Source organism: Tupaia chinensis, unplaced genomic scaffold (genome assembly GCF_000334495.1).
Source record: "Tupaia chinensis unplaced genomic scaffold, TupChi_1.0 Scaffold141305_1, whole genome shotgun sequence".
In the NCBI taxonomy this organism is placed as follows: domain Eukaryota; kingdom Metazoa; phylum Chordata; class Mammalia; order Scandentia; family Tupaiidae; genus Tupaia; species Tupaia belangeri.
In genome coordinates, this window is record NW_006201168.1 from 405,646 (window position 1) to 426,896 (window position 21,251).

The following is a 21,251-nucleotide window of genomic DNA, read 5'->3' on the forward strand; positions in this document are numbered from 1 at the left end:
AGGGCCACGTCGGTCCTAGACTTCAAAGCGCGGTCCCTTCGCTTGCGCCCGCGCGGTTCGGGGCTCGGAGAAGGCGCCGCCTGCCCCGGGGCGCAGCACGGCAGAGGGCGGGCGCGGCCGCGGCGAGCTGGGCCGCCAGAGATTACGCGCACTGAAGCCTCGGCCGCCGGGCTCTGGGGCCGGTTCTGTGCTCGGAACCGATCGAGAACCTGGGACGCTGCGGACCGTGGGAACCGGCGCTGCTTCCTTTCCTCCCGCGCCCTCCCGGTCCCCCACCTCCCGCTCTAGGAGATTATTACGTAGAGATGGCTGTTCACAGAATTCCTGACTTCCCCGAGTTCCTGCTTCACCTGCCTAACCTACAGGTCACCAGCCCTTTTCCTTTTATTTTTTAAATTTAAAAAAAAAAAAAAGGAATTTATCAGCCGTGTTTCAAGACGTACTCGGTTCTGTTAAGCTTCCCTCTCTGGACTGCGCTGAAGAAGCATTTTAGTCACTGTTGTGCTGAGTCAGCAATGGGCTAGGTACACTGTAGGGGTAAGTTGGGGACTCGGGCTTTTATTCAGTAGGTTACAGAAAATTATTCACCAGAAGAACATAAAGCAGAAACTAGGGCCATAAGAGTGAGCCTGTGTCAATCTCTGATGTCTTCAGTGCAGCGCCCTAAAAGTTGCTTATACAGCGTGGATTCCGGCAGTATCCAGAGATGCCCACTGTTTCATGTGGATTATTTCTCTCGACTTTATTATAGCGTACAAAAATTTTCTGTTTAAACATTGGAGTCATCCTGACAGCTATCTAGCTTCCTGTCAAGCAGGAAGTATCTTTCCATTAGTAATAAATGCACTATATGTACTTACATAAAATCACTTTAAGTGTAATTGTGGGGCGGCTGGTGGCATGGTGGTTGGGGCGCTGGACTCTCACATCGGACCACAGTTCCACTCCTGGATCTGGTGGCCTAGTTTCTTGCTTTTTCTCTCTTTCTGTCTCCTTGAATTTTAAAAATAGCAACTAATAAAATTAATTCTTTTTAAAAAGTGTAATTGCCTTTAGAATTGAACTACTGTGGGAGAATATTCATATTTGAGGGGGTTTGAGTCTCTACCTACATATTTAGTGGAAAAGTCATGACACATCTTTGCATAGAAAGATGTAAGTCATGGGTGTTCACAGCTGTGGCCATGCACATCACTCACTAACGTGCTGCCTCTAAGCTCACCGAGCTCTTGGGGAAGAAGGGGGTAAGTGAGGAGGTCTCTATTAGCATGGCTAGTAGAGAGCAGACAGCCCACAAATACACAGCAGGTAAAGCACCCAGGAAGCAACTGGCTACAAAAGCCGATCCCCAGAGTGCACCTCTTCTGGAGGGGCGAAGAGACCTCATCCTTCTAGGCCCAGTACTGTGGCACTTGGTGAAATTAGATGTCATCAGAAGTCCACTGAACTGACTGGGAAACTTCTTTCCAGCTTCTTATGCAAGAAATTGCTCAGAACTTGCAAACAGATCTGCGCTTCCCTGAACACAGCTATTGGTGCAAGTGAGGCCTGTTTTGGTTGGCCTTTCTAAGACATCTGTTTGCTATCCATGCTAAACGAGTAACAATTATGCCAAAAGACATCCAGCTAGCGTGCCACATACGTGGAGAACTTACTTAAGAATCCACTATGACTGGAAACATTTCATTCTCAAACCAAAAAATTGGGGGCCGGCAGGTGGCATGGTGGTTAAGGGCACTGGACTCCTACATGGCCAACCGCGGTTCGAGTCCTGAACCTGGCAGCTTGCTTTCTCACTTTCTCTCTCGCGACTCCTGCGCCTGGCAGCTTGCTCTCTCTCTTTCTCTCTCTCTCTCTCTCTCTGTACCTTTCTGGTCAAATTAAAATAAATAAATATAAATAAAGTTTTAAAATAATATTCTAAAAGAATTTTTTTCTTCTTTCTGTTATTGGTAGTTCTGAATGAGGTCAAAAGGTACCTAAGTATATGATTATGAGTGGAAAATAGGGGACAGATATCAGGTATTGGCAGGTTTTCCATCTTCATTTGTGTGTGGATTTTTAATATAAATGCAGGATGTAAAGTATTAATGGAAGTCAAAATGTTTCGATGAACAAGTTTCAGTAGTTCAATTTTATAACAATTATAAATAAATGTATTAAATTTTTCTGGACAATGCTAGCATTTGAATTTTTTTAAAAATAAGTTTCTTATTATGCCAACTGATGTTTGCAGCATATTTATCCTACAGTAGATTCCATCCATTCACTATACTTTTCTGAGTTGTCCTACGTGCAAGCACATGTTTTTAATGTTGTCTGTCTTCTGTGCTGTTCCTGTGAGTTTGCTATTAAAATAAACTATTAAAAAAGAAAAATATGTCATGATTTTTCTAATACTTCAGTAGCCTTTTGATAGAATATTCAAAAAGGATAAAAGATTATAAGCATTTGCAATTATCAGGGTTAGGAAGAGGGAATAATAAAACATGAATTTTATGACAACCTTTTTTTGGTGCTCGGTCAGACTCCCTACTTAGGCCTTTTCTGTCTCAAGCACTAAAACAGGCAGTCTCAGAAGTGCCGTGTAGGTGAGTTAAAACACTTTTTGATTTGGAGTATTAAGAGCTACAGAGTTTAAATGCCCCTCCGCTCCCTCCCATCTCTTTGGCCTCACCAGAATTACAATAAAGAAAACATGTGATTTTCCAAAATTACAAGGCTGGTTCATTTCTGAAACTTCAAAGAAAACACAGCTGCAGCTGGTGCCATGATTACAGCAGCAGTGAACTAGGGACAATGAGCTAGGACAGTCTGCCCAACAGTTCAGAGAAGGTCATTTACCTGGGGAAAAACGCACACAGCTATGTGAAGCAGTGGGATTCACACACTCAAGATTTGGAGTTGGGAGGGACCTTGGAGTCAATCTATTAATAGGAAATCTCATTTTTCAGGGGAGAAAAACCCAACAGTTTTGTTGGTCTTGCCTTAAACTGAGTTTGAGCCCAAATTTGCATATTAGTACCTAAATATATATAAACTACGCAATTTAAAATACTAGAGCCTATCCTACAGCATTTATTTTTACACAGCCCTTTTTGGCATATCTCTAATTGCAACTTGGGAGGCAATCAGAATGTTTCTGTACAGTAAGAGTACGTCCTAACTAGTTTCTCTTTTATTTACTATTATTAATCATTTTTTAAGGATTATTTTTATTTATTTATTTATTTGATTTGACCAAAGAGGGATAGAGTGAGAGAGAGAGAAAGTGAGAAAGCAAGCCACTAGGTCTGCGGCTCAAACCATGGTTGGCCATGTGGGAGTCCAGCACCCTTAACCACCACACCACCTGCCTTCCCCTGTTAAAAATCATTTTATTTCAAACTTTTTTTGCCATCAGCTTTTCTAAATGTTCAATTTTATGGGTAGATATACCTTAAATAAACTTAGGGATCTCTTTTTTTAAAAAAATAGATATTTCTTCTGTGAGCAAGAGAGACAATATTCTCAATAGGATTTTTTAAAAGAATTATTTTATCTTTATTTGTTTATTTTATTTTAATTTGACCAGAGAGGAACAGAGTGAGAAAGAGGGAAAGTGAGAAAGCAAGCCGCCAGGTCTGGGACTCCAACTGCAGGCAGTCAGCAGTCGGCCATGTGGGAATCCAGCGCCTTTAACCACCATACCACCTGCCGGCCCCCCAGCCTCAGCCAGCCCAAATCACAGGCATGTTTTTGCCAGCATAGTCAAGAAAGTATCCAGATGGGAACCCAGAACTTTCTGTGTGGCTCAGCCTCACAGACCATCACATTTTACCATTGTGCCACTATCCAGTATTGCTGTTTTGAATGGTGGTTTGTCCCCCAAAGTTTTCTGTTTTAAAATTTAATATTGGGAGGTGGTGAGGCCTAGCAGGTGAGGATCGGATCATGGTGATTAAATCAAGTGGGCAAGAGTATTACGAATAGATGAATGAAGTCTCTTGAGGCTCAGTGACTGCTAGCTCTAGAGAGAAGGGGTAGCTCTCACCAGAGCTGGTTGTTATAAAAGAAAGCACTGTCAAACATGACCTCCCTGTCTCCTCCTCCTGCCTCGTTGCACATGCCTGCTATCGTCTATGCTCCTACAAGACATGTTGTAGGCTGGCCTGATGCCAGGCCTATACCCTTGGACATTCTGATCACCAGAATTGTAAGTTAATAAACACCTATTTCTTTATAAACCACCCAGTTTTGGCTATTTCTGTTAGCAACACATAAGGGACCTAAGACAGGTATATTGGAAATCTCTTAATGAAAGCACTTAATATCCAATTCTCTAGGGCATTCTGTTATGCAAGTTTCATTTAATTATCCAAACTTGCTGAATTTTAATAATTTTTAAGTTACTTACAAAATTTTAATTTTGATACAGTCTTGTGTGATTTATTCCTTCAAACTCATATTTATCAGTCACCTAACAAACGCACAGTAATGGGGCCAGGCAATGGCACAGCAGTAGAACGTGACACTCCACAAGGCAGACCTGGGTAGGAAGCTTACCAGTTTGCATCTGGAGACCTCCCTGAGCACAAGAGGCACCCACGTGCCTACAATTCAAGTTATCTAACACTGGGCGTGGGGGAAACTGCAGCATCAAGATCCTGTCAGGAGGCTAGATCTCTCCTCTCAGAATAGATAAAGGAAAAAATACACAGCATTAAAGATGCACAGAACGTAAGTCTGGTACCCAAGTTATTTATCTAAGTGAGCTAACATACAGATACAGTTAAGCAATGTTCTCAGATAAACTGGAGATTGGAATGACTCTATACAGCAACCTGAGGAAAGCAGTCCAGATCTATGCCACAGAGTTTCCTAGATTGCTGGTGACTGGTGACCAGATGAGCTGGAGCTGAACATAGCTGATCTTCACCTGTTCTGAGATCCACAGAGGAATTTTTACAGTACAGATCAGAGGGCTGCCCACTCACAGATCCCTATAAGTCAGTCTGGGCTGCACCACATTTCAGGTGATCATCACTGTCTCTTATACTCTGAATGATTGGGCTTGGGACAGCAAGACCAGTACGAGGAGGTAATACCTTCCCAGCACTGGTTGGCCTCCAAAAAAGATAAGAAACATTTACATGTTAGAGACTAGGGGGAATAAAACATTCCTGTTGTTTAAATCCTCTACTGAGACACCACCCCATTCTTGGAAAAGACAAACACTAGGACTTTTCTATTGACGAAGACCTTGTTTCTTTGTGTGTATGTGTCATCCAGTACACTTAGAATGGCAATGGCAAGCATGTGTGCCAAGGACTTGAGTTTATGTGAATGATTAGATAAACTTTCTTTTATCTTCTGTTTCAGGATACCCTTAATTAATAACCAGAATTTGCCTCCTTTTTTTGCTTTTCTAAGTTTAGGCATATTTGGAGACACAAACATGTGGGTTGATTTGCTTTATAATCTGCCCCCCCTTTTTTTAGATATACTAGCAATGTATGAATAAACACCACATAAAGTTTACAGATAGCATTTTTAAAAGAAAGAGATTGTTATCTTATTAATTATAATAACCAACTTTATTTATTTATTTATTTATTTATTTATTTATTTTTGAGAGACAGAGATTTTTTGCTATAGGGAGCTTGTGCTTGCCAGAGAGACAAAAAGCAAGAAATCACCCCCATTGGGGAATGGCCATGCTGCAATCCCTTCTCCTCCATTCCCCTCTCAGATCTTAGGCATGCACACACACATACCCAGCATAAGTTTTAAATTGCTGGGCCCAGGACTCAAACTGCAGTTGACTACGTAGGAGTCAGCAACATAACCATTATACTATCTGGTCCCAATAACTAACATTTATTGAGCACTTACTATGAACTAGATATCATATTAAGTCATTCATTATCTTCCTTAGTCTTTACAAATGCTCTGCAAAATAGTTACTATTTTTTAAAATCGTCCTTTCTTTTTTTTTTTTAACTTTATTCTCATTGTTTTTCATTTATGACCAGAGAGAGACAGACAGACAGAAAGGGGGAGTGAGAAAGCAAACCACCAGACTTAAGATTCGAACCGTGGTTGGCCAAGTGGGAGTCCAGTGCCTCAACCACCATGCCGCTGCTGGCCACAGTTATTATTTTTTAAACTTTTAAGTGAAATATTTTAAAAGAAAGTAAATGGTGGTCTCTATTCTTATCCTTATTTACAAAGGAAGGCACTGAATGCTAAAAAGTTTAAATGATTGTCTTGAGGCTATCTGACATGGTTCTCTTATTCCAAAGCAGGTACTCTTCACTGCTGTGTGCTTTTTCTTTCCTGGCCTTTTGTATTCATTTCCAAGGGTTACTTAACAAGTTGTCACAAACAAGGGTCTGCAGCCACAGGATTTTATCCTCTCATAGTTTAGAGACCAAAATCCAAACTCCAGGTGTGGGCAGGGCTGTGCTCCCTCTGGAGGCTCCAGGAAAGAATCTGTCCTTGTCTCTTCCCGTGGCTCCTGGCATTCCTTGGCTTATGAGCTATGTAAGGTTACTCTGCCATTGTCTTCATATGGCCTTCTCTGTCTTCCTGTTTCTTCTTCTTTTTTTATTTAACTTTTAAAAAATTTATTTAATTTAACTTTATTTATTCATTTATTTCAATTTTAACTGAGAGGGACACAGAGAGAGAGAGAGGAAAAGTGAGAAAGCAAGTTACCAGGTCTAGGACTCAAACCACAGTCAACCATGTGGGAATCCAGCACCCTTAACCATCACGCCACCTGCCGGCTCCCCTTTCTGTCTCTTCTAATGACACTTATCACTGGATAGGGTGCCTAGCCAGGTAATCCAGGATGATTCATCTCAAGATTTTTCATTACATCTGCAAAGACTCTATTCCTATAAAGGTCACATTCACAAACTCAGGGGGTTCCGATCTGGACATATCTTCTGGGGAAACCACACTTTTTTTTTTTTTTTCATTTGCCAGATGCACTTTCCCGAGAGTGAGAGAAAAAGCGAGAGAGGAGTGAGAAAGCATCCCCCAGGGAGGATGACCACATCTCAGTCCCTTCTCCTTCATCTCTCTCTTATGGGGATTTTGGACATACGTACACATACCCAGCATGTTTTCAAGCCATTAGGTCTAGGACTTGAATTGTGCAGTCAGACATGTGGGATCAGTCACCTTTACCACCATGCCACGGGCTGGCCCAGGGAAACACCATTTAACCCACTATACCTTGCTGGTGAGACTCTTGTGGGTTGTAGTTGTCACTTAACCGATTCATAGAACACTAGGCAAGGAGTGAATCCTATAGGTCATCTCCTCATTTTTAGTTGGATAAACTATAGTCCCAAAGGAGAGGTGCCTTGCTAGAGATAACACAGCAAGTTTATACTAGTTTCAAGACCACACTTGGACTTCCTGCTGCCCTATCCAATAGCCATTTCACACTATCAGAGGATGATCAATATGCATCATTGCATGGTTAAGAATGTTTTCATCTCATACTGCTTTTCATCTATCAAAGAATCCTGTTAAAAACAATTTTTAATATGTCTCTGACAAATTTCCCTCAGATCTTCACTAATGAGCTAAGCTTCAAATACCAATTCCTTCCTCATCGGCCAAATAAATTCCTTTTCCTCAGATAGCTTTTAGAAAATTTAGCTGCAGCTTTAAGATACAGGATATCAAATGTCAGTGTGACCTGTGAGGTAGACCACTCTGGGGAAGGTATGGAATATTGGAACTTGAGAGCTAGAGAGGGGCGTGCAAGGGCTGAAGCGAGGATTTGTGAGCACTCCTTTGGAAAGCGTTGAGGGAGTGCTTTCAGTCCTTTCTTCCCCCAGAGTACCCCTCACCTCAAGCCTAGTCTAAGGGCTCAGCCATGTCTACCCTGCATTGGAGGGCCTGAGTGGACTGGCAGTTCCCAAACCTTGGGAGACCTACGAGATGAGAGATGGCAGACTACTTGGTGGCCAGAGCGAAGGAGGGTTGCTGCTGCATTCCCAGAACTGGTGGAAGCCCAGGAAGCACGAGTGTTCTCAGGGCTCAGAGGAGCAGGTGTGCATCCTGCTTAGTTGTGCCAACTAGAGGAGCAAAGAACTTCAGCTGACAAATACTGAAAGTGGGGACCAGCAGATGATGTGATGGTTACATCACTGGACTCGCACATAGTTGACCTCGGGTGAACACGCACAGCACGCTTAAAACTCACACTGGGCGTGTGTACAAGCATGCCCAAAATCCCTAGAGGGGAATGGAGGAGAAGGGATTGTTGCGTGGGGGGCGATTTCTCACTTTCTGTCTGTCTCTCCAGCAAGTGCACACACCCTATAACAAAAATCTCTCCTAAAAGAAAGAAAGAAAAAGAGAGAAAGAGAGCGGGCAGGATGGAGGGAGGAAGGAAGGAAGAAAGGAAGAAAAAAAGAAAGAAAGAAAATACTAAAAGTGCTGCAGCACTTCCCAGGCTGCAGAAAGAGGAAGCAATGAGCCTTAAGGAATGTGTCCTCCAGGTCAAGCGAACTATAGTGAGAAGTCCCCAGAAACATACACCACAGGACCCATGAAAGAACACTGGGGCCTCCAAATAACCACGAAAGGTCCACTATAAGAAGTCAGCTTTAAACATCACCCAGGCCAGATAATGGGAACTGGGCTTCCGTGGTGCCAATCAGATGAAAATTCTCCCATTTGACTTCCCTCTCTGCCCTCCGCTCCAGGCCCCACTGCAGGGAGGGATGAGAAGAGGAGGGCATTCAGAAAGAAGCAGCCAGCCCTGTACCTTCTCCAGCAATCAGCAACCCCCTAGAACAGGCCTCAATGAGGCAGGGACTAACTATAGTCTCAAATGAAGTTTCAAGCTTTGACAAACAGACCAAAATCTGAAATGAGACCTGGTCTTGCACTTTTTTTAAAGGGGCATCAGGACTTTGTGTCACCAAACAGTGATAAGGAAAGGCAGGGGCCTGCTGGCACTTCCATCCAGAATCAGGGGAAGACTGACTCACTGAGTACATTTTAAAGGGACAGTTGAAGAACAAAATTAAACATGTTGTGTAGTCGACACGATCTTGTTCAAATGACCAGTTATACTGTGTAGAAAACAAAAGCCACAATCTCAACCACCTGTCAATGAACAATTGGAGATCTATTACGCTTAAACAAAAAAACGCTTGTTACAGTGAGACAATGTTGGCAGAGACGGGTTCCAGCTTGCGATGGCTGCAGCCAAATGCCACTATTTACCACGTGCCGCCATTGCCTGCCCCACCTCACTGGCCCTCTCTTCAGTTGCCCTCCCAGGGGGAGAACTACAGTCTAGTCACGTTCATATAGAGTAGGTCAGCCATTTCTCTTACATAAGCTTCTGACTTCCCTATTGATGGAACCAACTTGTTTCTCCTAAAACAAAGGATCCCCTCTCTAATAGCAATTCCACTATCAGTTAAAGAGACACGGTTTCTCACCCCTCACCACATTTGATAGTAACCAAGTGGGTTTCCCACTTTGAACACTTATAGACTTTCCTTTTTAGGAAAATTACAAAGCTATCTACATAAAACTCACATGTATAGGGAGACTTCAAAACGTTTGTGGAAAAATAGAATTAAAGTATGAGTTTATTTTAGTGTGAAGAAAATTGAAATCCATGCACAATTTTTCTATGATATGCATTTGCCATGAACTTTTTGAAGAGCCCTTACATGGTGAGACTTTGCTTGGCTCTAGTTCAATGTTTCTGGCTCTTGGCAGTTATAAGATCCATATTCAGTCACAGCTTCTGGATTTCTGTTCTAAAGTATACTCAGCCTAACTGCAGGACTGGTAAAGGTAAGTCATACTCAATTAGTGACCAGGTCATTGACAATGACTTGAAGACATTTCCAGAGTCTAGATGTCACAAGACCAGGAAACTTTCTATTATTTAAAACTGCTCACCGAAAGAATGTTCTGCTAAATAAGAGGTGATTGACAGGATTTTTAATAACCCTTATGAACTTAGACTATGCAGAATTACATATTGTTTGATATTGGCATATTTAACACAGGAATAAAATTACCTACTGAACTTATTTCTAGCTCTCTAATTGTAATATCCCAAAATATTTCATATTTTCTCAAAAACAATTTTATTCACTTCAAGTTTTTGTTTTGTTTTGTTTTTTGAGAGAGAGATTTTTGCTATAGAGTGCATGTGCTTGCCGGAGACACAGAACAAGACAGAGAGCGAGTGAGAAATCACACTCTGGAGAGCGGGGGTAGCCATGAAGCAATCCCTTCTCCTCCATTCTCTCAGGATTTGGGGCATGAACGCACACGTGTCAAGTGTGGGGTTTAAGCCACCAGGTCCAGGACTTGAACCACGGTCAACTACCTAGCAGTTCAGCAACGTACCCATTATGCTATCTGCTGGTCCCTCACTTCAGTTTTTAAAATATGCATGTAAAAGTGATAACCATAAGGTAAGTTGTAGATTTATCTCTACAACAATCTCCATTCAATACATACAGATTAATATCATGCTTCTAAGTTGTAAAACATTGGGCAACTCAAAACTTAACAACAGCCAGTTATGATGGCACAATAGTAATTGGGGGACTGAGGCAAGAGGATTATGAGTTCAAAGCCAGCCTGGGCAATATAGCAAGATTCTGTGTTTAAAAAAAAAAAAAAGAAAGAAAGAAAGAAAAGAAAAAGACAACATATTCTGTGGTGATGCTCCGGGAAAACAAATAGTTTCATATGTTACTAATGGAAAGGTAAATCCAGGCCCAGCAGGTGGTGTAGTGGTTAAGGCACTAGATTTCCACATGGTCAACCATGGTTTAAGTGCCAGATGTGGTGGCTTCAAAATAACTCCAGGCACATGTGTGTGTGCCCAAAATCCCAGAGGGAGACTGGAGGAGAAGGGATTGAGGCATGGTCATCTTCCCTGGGGGGGGGGTGATTTCTCACTTTCTCTTTCTCTGTCTCTGATGAGCGCATGTGTCCTATAGCAAAAACTAAAAAAAAAGAAAAAAGAAATGCAAATCCTTGACCCAGTCAGGTTAAGGTGCTAGATCCCATGTGGGAACTGTGTGGTTCAAGTTCCAGACCTAGACTTGGGAGAGTAACCTTTCTCTGAATGGACCTTTTCCTGTAGTTTTTACTTTTTTTTTTCAATTGTAGAAAGGGAATTGGGTTGTAGTTTTCTTTCTTCCTTTTCTTAAAAATTTTTTAAGAATGATTTAATTCCCTCAAAAAAAGACCAACTTTAATCAAATGAGGTAAACATTCACCTCAAGATTTTATAGTCTTTATAATAAAACAAAAGATGAAGCTTAGAACTGGATCATTTGGCCCTTTCTCTTCTTATCTCCTCCCAGTTCAAAATGCTTACATTTCTTAATAGCCAACATCCTCTTAGATCTGCAGTTGTGCTCAACACCTTCAAGCCTAAGCGCAACCTTTTCCTCTAAGACCTAGGAATTTTAGAGAGCTAGAATTCAGGATAATATGGAGTCGTTTTTCCCTTTGTTCTCACTCTAGCACCTTATCCCTATGACTAGGCCCAAGCCTTATGTTCCTGTCTTTTTTTTTAAGGGTTTCTTGCTGTAGGGTGCATGGGCTCATTAGAGAGACAGAAAGTGAGGAATTACTCCTCAGGGGTATAGCCACACTGCAATCCCTTCTCCTTCATTCTCCTCTCGGGATTTTGGGCATGCACACACAGGCGCCCGACATGAGTTTTAAGCCACCGGGTCCAGGACTTGAACCACTGTAGGCCAAGTGGGAGTCCAGCATCTTAACCACACCACCACCTGTTGGCCTCACGGAGCCTATTTATTCAAGGAATGAGACTGTATCTGGATTTCTGTTAAGAAACAAAATAACGGAGTTGATTTTGTTACTTATAAGAAAACTGAGAATTTGGAGTTGAAGGAGTTGGAAATACATGGAGCAAATTCTGGGTTGTTAGTTCCTGGTTGAACTGGATTTGCTGATGCTAACTGGCTAAAGTCGGAGAGAACTACGTTAATAGCCTCCAGTGTTCCTCACGTGCCCTGGTCTTTGTTAGCACAGCTCCTGCCAAGTACCAACAAGCTGAGTCTGTCTGCGGGCTGTGGACTGAAACCACCAGAGCAGAATATACACCCACACGGCTGCATTCAGCACAGGTTTCTGTTGGAAGCTTGTTAAAATAAACTCATTACAAGACTGGTTAGTTCAGTTCAATTTAAAATACATATTTGCAAGGTGATGATCTTATTTTTTTTTTTTTTTAACTGCCACTGGGCATGTATGCTCACCAGAAAAAAACTGAGACAGAGAAAGCACTCTTCAATCTTTTCTCCCTCACTTCTCCATCCTGTTGGAATTTGGACACGCACACACACAAAGGCTTTTCAAGTTACAGGGGCCAGGATTTGAAACATGATAGGCCATGTGAGATCTGGCTCCCTTAACCATTAGTCCACAGGGCCAACCCCCAAGGTGATTATCTCTATCTGTTGAATAGCAATGTGGTAAAATTGAATTTTATTTGTTTCATCTTTATGATAAATCTGTTTTATCCTTTTTCTTTTTTCAAGTGAGAAAAATCTATGTTCATTAAAAAGTTAAAAACTAAAGTATAAAATAAAATCTACTTCCTGAAAATATGTTTTATTACAAAAGTAATAAAGCTCCCCCCCTCCCATTTTTTAATCATCAGCATAGAAATGAAGTTAGGAAAAGCAATAATCTTCCTTTTAGAGGTAACCACTATAATGGCGTGGTGTGTATAGAAATTGGACTTAAGAACTTTCATAAAAATAGGGAAAAAATTACACCACAGTAAAACCTCATTGCCTCTTCCAATCGCCAGTCAGAAAAGGAGTGGGTACTGCACTTCCAGTATCTTATTACCTTAGATGTAGCAAATACATGGACTTATGAAAAGCCTTTGGTAGGCCAACTTACGGCATGGTGGTTAAGATGGCTGGATCCCACATGGCCAACTGTGTGGTTCAATTCCCAGACCCTCAGCTTGAAAAACATGCCCACACCAGTTGTGTGTATGTGCGGGCCCAAAATCCTGAGAAGAAAATGGAGAAGGGACTGTGGTGGGGCCATCTGCCCTGGGGTGCAATTTCACACTTTCTCTCTCTCTCTCTTTCCAGCAAGTGAGTGCTTGAAAGATAAAATGCCTTGGGAATCTTGTTGTTCACAAGTTGAGGAGTTTCTGTCTTCCAGAGGTTTTCTATGTATTGCTAATATCTGATGACTTTTTTATGTGCTGCTAAATTTGAACATTAGGTTTTATCTCCTCTTCTTCAAGAACATATAATGTATAATGTTTTCTTCTTCCAGACTCTTTCTTTCCAGGACATATTCCTTATTAGATGACATACAGGGTTTTCTTCTTCTTCGTGACGTACACAAACCCTAGCCCTGACTCTTTATTTTTTTGTTCCTTGAGGTTTTTCAAGTTTATTTTATTCATGATACTGTGCATGTGAGAGAGAAAGAAAGGGGAGAGAGAGAGCAAAGCACCCCTGACAGGGCCTCACCACATGATGATTCCCTACCCCTAGCCCTCCCGCTCCTCGGGATTTGGGACATGCATGTGTGTGTCCCTGGCATGTTTTAGGCTACTGGGCCAGGAATCTGGTCACTGCTGTCCCTGGTCATTTCTCCTTCTATGCATCCCAACCCCTTATTTCTGTGCTCTTCTTTTCTGCAACTAGTCTTGTACCATCCTATCCCTGCTAAACTCTCCCTCCAGCTCTGACGCTGGGAACTTCTATTTCCAGGAACACAAACTTGAACAATCCCTCTTTTTAGAAAGCTGGCTTTGCCCCGGGGAACCATGACCTCTGCAGCTCTCCAAAATCACTCTCTTTCTCCACACAAGGAACCTGAAATCCCCATCTCACAGATGTGGACACACATGGGGCCATACTCTGTACTTGCTCCTCTGTTCCCACCAGGAAACTCTTAGCTCTCCGAATCCCCAGACTGGACTTGCATGTACTCTTACTCTTCTTTCCAAGAAATTCAACAGAGTTTTCAAAGGCTGGACCCAATGCGGCACGCTTCCCACCCCACCGGCACTGCTCTTTGGGCCCAGCCAGATCGTAGTCCTGCGTACTGCATAGGAGTGAGGCCACTCTCTCATCCCTCAACCCTTAGATCCCAGAGTCACAAGGTCCCTCATCATCCAGTCCCCAAGGCTTTGCCGAAATCTCCCGGGCTCTCCATTTCCTCCTTTCTCTACCTCTCCCACACAGTCAGGCAGTACATCTTTTTCTTCTTTCAATCAGGAAAAATTAACACCCTTTGTACATATTAAGAATATAAATGTGGGGGCCAGCAGGTGGCGTGATGGTTAAAGGCGCTGGACTTCCACATGGCTGACTACAGTTTGAGTCCCGGACCTAGCAATTTGCTTTCTCAGTTTTCCTCTCTCTCTGGTGAGTGCACATACCCTATAATAAATTAAATAATAACAATAGATAAAATTAAATAAGTCTTTTTTTTTAAAGAGAGATTTTTGCCATAGGGTGTGTGTACTTGCCAGAGAGACAGAGACAGTAAGCGAGAAATCAGCCCCCGGGGGGGTGGCCATGCCACACTCCCTTCTCCTCCATTCTGTTCTTGGGATTTTGGGTACACAAGCACATGCACCCAGCATGTTTTAAGCCATTGGGTCTGGGACTCAAACCACAGTGGACTATATCGAGTCCAGCAATATAACCATTATGCGATCTGCAGGTCCCAACATTAAATGAATAATTACTTTTAAAAAAAAGTACAAATGTACCCAGTTGCATAGTGCAGCTGTTACCTGCTGTGCATAGGGAGGGAGAGCCCCTGTAGCTGACTGCAGTCTAAATCCTGGCCCCAGTGCCTTAAAAACATGTTGGGTGCAGGCCAGCAGGTGGCGTGCGGGCTGGGGTGACTGGATCCCACATGGCTAACTTTGCGGGTAGAGTCCCACACCTGGTGACTTGAGAATAACTCTGGGCAAGTATGCATGTGTTCCCAGCATCAATAGAGGAGAATAGAGAAGAAGGGACTGTGGCGTGGTCATCCCCCTGGGAGTGATTTCTCACTTCCTCTCTCTCTCCATCTCTCCCTGCAGCGAGTGCACATGCCCTTTACCAAAAAAATAAATAAGTAAATACAAACGCCGGGTGTCTGTGTGCCTGTCCCACATCCACAGGCTGGGAAATCAGAGAAGGAAGGATTACAGCATGACTATGCCCCACTAGGGGGTGCTTTCTCTCTCACTCTTTCTCTGGCAAGTCCAGTGCCTTCTGGCAATAATACTAATAATACATGGGAGTGCACATGCCCTTTACCAAAAAAATAAATAAGTAAATACAAACGCCGGGTGTCTGTGTGCCTGTCCCACATCCACAGGCTGGGAAATCAGAGAAGGAAGGATTACAGCATGACTATGCCCCACTAGGGGGTGCTTTCTCTCTCACTCTTTCTCTGGCAAGTCCAGTGCCTTCTGGCAATAATACTAATAATACATGGGGCCAGCAGGTGGCAATTGAGGGAGGGATTTCTCACTTTTCTTTTCTCTATCTCTCTCTAGCAAGTGCACACGCACTATGGCAAAAAAAAAAAAAAAGAAAAAAAAACAATAATAATATAAACAGGAGGGCAGATGATGGTGCAGTGGTAAAATGCAGTGTTCAGCAAACCTGACCCTCATGGCAAAGCTCTGGGTCTGTGTGCTGAGACCTCCCTAAATATACCAGGTACACAGATGCCTATGACCCAGGGCCGGCTGAGGCTGAGGGTGGACTGAGGCATCAAGACCCAGCTGAGGTTACTGTTTCTCCATCTCTCTCTTTCTTTCTCTCACTCATGGAAAAAATAAACAATAAAAATATATTTAAAAATAATAATATAAGGGACCAGCAGTTAGCATAATGGCTATGTCGCTGGACTCTATGTAGTCGACGGCAGTTCACGTCCCGGACCCGGTGGCTTAAAACTCACGCCGGGCGCGTGTGCGTGCGTGCCCAAGATCCTGAGAGGAGAGTGGAGGAGAAGGGATTGCGGCGTGGCCATCCACCCGGGGGATGATTTCTCACTTTCTATCTCTCTGTCTCTGTCTGTCTGGCAAGTGCACATGCCCTATAGCAAAAACCTCTCCAAAAAAAAAAAAATTAAAAATATATATAAATTGGGGACCAGCAGGTGGCATGGTGGTTAAGGTGCTGGACACTCCAACATGGCTGACTACGGTTCGAGGCTTTGAACTGGTGGCTTTCGTTCTCACTTTTCTCTCTCCCTTTCTCTCTCTCTGTGTCTCTCTCTGGTCAAATTAAAATGAAGGAATGAAGGAATAAACAAATAAATAAAATATTTTTTAAAAAATACAAATGGATGTCAAAGTTTGGGGGTTACTTCCAGCCCCATGGAACAGGCCTCTGCAGCATTTTTACCCTTAGCCACCTCGGTCTTCTAGAAAGGCTTTCTGCACTTGCGTCATCCAGAAAGGCTCTCCTGTTTGGCTTTTAGGGCTCGACCTCCTTAGATCCTCCTCCTTCTCTGGCCATGTCTTCTCTTTGGGGACTTCTTTTCTGTGTCCAGGCCTGCATGTTCTGTGTTCTCCTGGGCCCCGACTTCATTTTGTTCTACACATTTCTCCTGCCAACCTTACTCACTGACTTTGATCCTTCAGTTACTGAAGATATGCGGAGGATTCCCAAGTCCATACCTGTAACCAAGGCCTCCTTCTCTGCTCCAAAGCAACCTGCTCATGGACGTCACTCCTTGGCTATCCTCCGGGGACCTTACCATTTGCGTGTCCTAACACCTAGCCTGCCCCATGATGGCTCTTTGCCTGTGTTCTCCATCTCGGTGAATGGCACCATCACCTAGTTGCACAGGCTTGGGGGTCTCCTACTTCACTACCTATGCCGTCAGTTATTTACAAAGTCCAGAGCTCCATTATCTGCTCCTGAGCCCCAGGTTCAAGTCAGTAGATTCCCACTTGGATTTCCAGTCTGACTGTCTCCCTCCTGAGAGTTTGCTCTCCTCCAAGGCAGTGCCCTGTGGTCTGTTTCTCATCACAGCACATGCAGAAAACGACGACTTTGGTACCACACGCAGGAGAACCGTTGGTGCTGCTGGAGGAAGTTACTGGGTTCTGCCTGCTACCGTGAAAGTGGAGGCTCAATGTCTTGTTCAAAGCCACACTGGCAAGCTCTGCTGTAATTTCTTCCCTCTTCTGTGGCCAAAGTGGTCTTTCTAAAACACAGACTGGTCCAGCCCATGGCATGGTGCTGGATCACACATGGCCGACTGTGTATCTCGATTCTGGACACAGTGGCTTGAGAAACACACTTGGTGCATGTGTGTGCATGCCCAAAATCCTAAAAGGAAGGCGAGATAGAGGAGAAGGAACTGCAGAATGACTATTTCCCATAAAGGTGCTTTTTCATTCTCTCTCTCTCTGCCTCTCTCCACTAAGTGCACATGCTTTCTAGCGAATTTAAAATTTAAAAAATAAATAAATAAAACACAGACCTTCCAGGTCACTGTCCTGCCAGAATCCTACTGCAGCCCCCCACCAGCCTGTCCACCTTCAGGGGCTGACGCCGCCTCCCTCTCTGGCGTCCTCACTCCCTCACACCCCCTTCTCCATGTTTAATCACAGTAAACTGATGTGCCATCTTCATTTTCAGAGACCTGTGAGCTCCGCCCTCTAGATTGCCTCCCGCCTCCCATGGCACTGTCTACTACCCTGAGACTGAATCACCACCGTCTAGCATGTAAATCCACCCAGGCAGGGACTGTCCAGAACAGTATCTGGCACACAGTGAGAACCTAAATGTGTCTTGAAGAATGAATGAATAAACAAGTCAGTTTTTGTGATAGAGCACTAAGGCAGGGGAGAGAAACTTGGATTCCCGCTTGGCCACAAACCTGATAAACTGCTCTGGAGACTCCTGGCCAGGCCTGAGTCTTCTCACCCATCTCTGAATTCCCTTCCAGCTCCAAAGACCTGGGCGCCCCCCACTCTTTGGATCATAGAAGTTCTGCAAAGTCATAATTCTTCACCTCTGCAAATAAATGGTTAAATCTGTAACGAAGTTACAGATATTTGCACCAGCAGAAATAGGAAAGTAACTAAACTATATATATGTGTGTGTGTATATATGTATATGTACACACATACACACACACATATGAACACACGTTTTTTGTGCGATCTTTGCTATAGGGCGTATGTGTTAGGGCGAATGTGTTTCACCAAAGAGACAGAGAGAAAGAGAGATGGCCATGCCACAATCCCTTCTCCTCCGTTCTCCTTTTGGGATTTTGGGCATGCACACACAAGTGCCCAACATGAGCTTTAAGCTGCTGGGTCTAGGACTTGAACCATAGCTGGTAACATGAGAGTCCAGTGATGTAACCATTACATCATCTGCTGGTTCCAGAGGTTTTTGCTATAGGGTATGTGCACTCACCAGAAAGACAGAGAGAGACAGAGAGACAGAGGGTGAGAAATCACCCCCCCAGGGGGGATGGCCACGCCACAATCCCTTCTCCTCCGTTCTCCTCTCGGGATCTTGGGCATGCACACACGTGCCTGGCATGAGTTTAAGCCACCAGGTCCGGGACTTGAACTGCGTGGTTGACTACACGGGAGTCCAGCGATATAGCCATTATGCTAACTGCTAGTCCCCCAACATATTTTTTAAAAGAATTATTTTACTTAACTTTATTCATTTATCCATTTATTTATTTCCCCAGTGAGGGAGAGAGAGAGAAAGTGAGAAAGCAAGCCACTAAATTTGGGACTTGAACCATGGTTGGCCATGTAGGAGTCCAACACCCTTAACTACCACATCATCTGCTGGCCCCAACATAGAGAGAGATTTTTCCTATAAGGCATGTGCACTCACTGGAAAAACATAGAGAGAAAGAGCAAGTAATCACCCCCATAGGATGAATGGCCACACTGCAATCCCTACTCCATTCTTCTCTCAGGATTTTGGGCATACAGGCATGCACACACCCTGCGTGAGCTTCAAGCCTCTGGGTCTGGGACTCAAACCCTGGTCAGTCATATGGGAGTCCAGCAGCATAACCATCATGCCATCTGCTGGTTCCAAACAATGCATTTTTAATAATACATTAAATAATTCTACATTTGGGGACCAGCTAGGAGACATGGTGGTTAAAGTTGCTGGATCCCACATGGTCAACTGCATAGTTCAAGTCCGGGACTCATGGGGAAGGGCATGCTGGGCACAGGAGCACACGTGCCCAAGATCCCAGAAGGGACTGGAGAAGAGATTGTGGCATGGCTATACCCCCTGGGGGTGCTTTTACTCTCTCTCTGATGATCACACAAGCCCTAGAGCAAATTCTTTAAGACTTCTACATTTGGAGAAAGCAGCAAACCTCCCATTCTCCTCTCTCCCCTATGTGACTGGAGGATGGAGGGTTTTGCAGTCCCGGTTCTCCCCTTTCTTGCCTTTGTTCCCTTCTCCTCCCTCCTCTGCCCTATTCATTTGGTTCCAGGGAAGAACAGATACAGTTTGTTTCAAGACTGACTGTGATATAAGGCCCATGAAAAGGAGCTAGAGAGGTAACCCAAGGTCTGAGGAGGCTCTTCAATAAGTCCTTTCAAGATTGCGTCCACCTTCCCAGACCACAGACACCACACAAAAAGCTTTAGTCATCACGAGGCAAATGGGTTATATTCATGCTACACTTTATATTGGGCAGTGACTGAATGAAAACGACGCTCATAAATGACCCAGCTCAAGAAGAAAGAGCAACGTCAATCTTCCCATGAAAAGGACATCAGAAAGCTGGTCACCGTGAAGGAATATCCATTCTGAAACTCTGTTGGTGTGTTGAGGATTGAAACCAAACCTCAAAACAAAGTGATTGCCCCTATTAGGGTTTCTGCCAGGTAAAAATCGTTCAGTTCAAAGGCCTTGCTAATAGCTGCTGATCTAGTAATGTTAGCCATCGGACGCTACACCACTGACGGTATCCATTGTGGGCGAAGTGAAGCCTGCATCTCGGTATTCTTTTTCGCGTATTCATTTGTTCTTTAGTATATAAAGAATATATCTAAATCTTATATATAGTCTAAATCTACAAACTAATAAATATTTTTATTTCGATAGTTTTTTAGTTGTTCTTTTTAATTGTCAGAAGTTTGTGCACTCACTAGAGAGTGAGACCACTCCCCTTCATCCTGATGGGGCATGGCCACACAGCAACCTTTTTTTCATTCCTCCACCTGTCAGGTTTGGGACACATACACGCATACCTGGCGGTTCTCAAGCTGCTAGTACAGGGATTCAAACCATGGTCTCCCTCAACTGCTGCAGTATGGGGCTGGCCCAGTTCTCCTACTTTTCAAAAATAAAATCTCGAAACAAGAGAATACCTTTGTAACACATGCTATATATCTCTGTCTTCCGGGGGGGCGGGGGGGAAGGCATCTAAGGGATCATTAGATGGTGTAGTGGTTACACTGCTGGACCCTCACATGATCAAATGTGGTTGATTCTCGGACCTGGAGGTGTGTGTGTGTATGCCCCAAATCCTGTAGGTATATATTGCCTATTGTCATTTTTCACTTTCACTTACATTTGCTTCTTTCTAATATACCCAAGAGAGTAGCAGGCGGGTGTTAAGCTTTGGAGGCCTGAGACATTTTAGAACATTTCAGCTATTGGGAGTGGAAGGGTAAGAATGTGGAGTTGGGAGAAAAGCAGGTGAGAGAGAGGACCGAAAGGTAAGCCTAGTTCCAGCTTCAGCAGTTTCTCACTGGGAGAAAATGATTAGTACAGGAGAGGCTGAAGTCTCCTTCGGTGAACCCTGCAGGCACTGCCTCCTGAGGGTTGCCGCCCTGAGCTCTAGTCCCCAGGAAGTGGTATTGTCAGTCCTCTGGGCTTTAGGGATTGAAAAGGAAAAGATGAACTATCTGAGAGGGAACAGGGACAGTGATTTTGGTCCATGCAGAGTGAAGCCAGAACCAGCCATGCCAGTGCTCCTAAGGTGAGGAGAGATCTGCTAGGAGCTCACCCTGAATGCCAACCCCAAGGGAGGGCCTTTCTGGCTGAGCTGAGCTCTCTCGGCATCACTTCCATGCTTTGTCCCATCTACATCTGTGGGGACAGAAGGAACTATCCATAAGAAAGGAGGCCAGCCTTGGAAGATGACACTAAATGCCAGGGAGACACCCAGACAGCAGTGGTCTTCTGGACTAATGGACACAGATGCTTTCTTGGCTGGAGAGGACA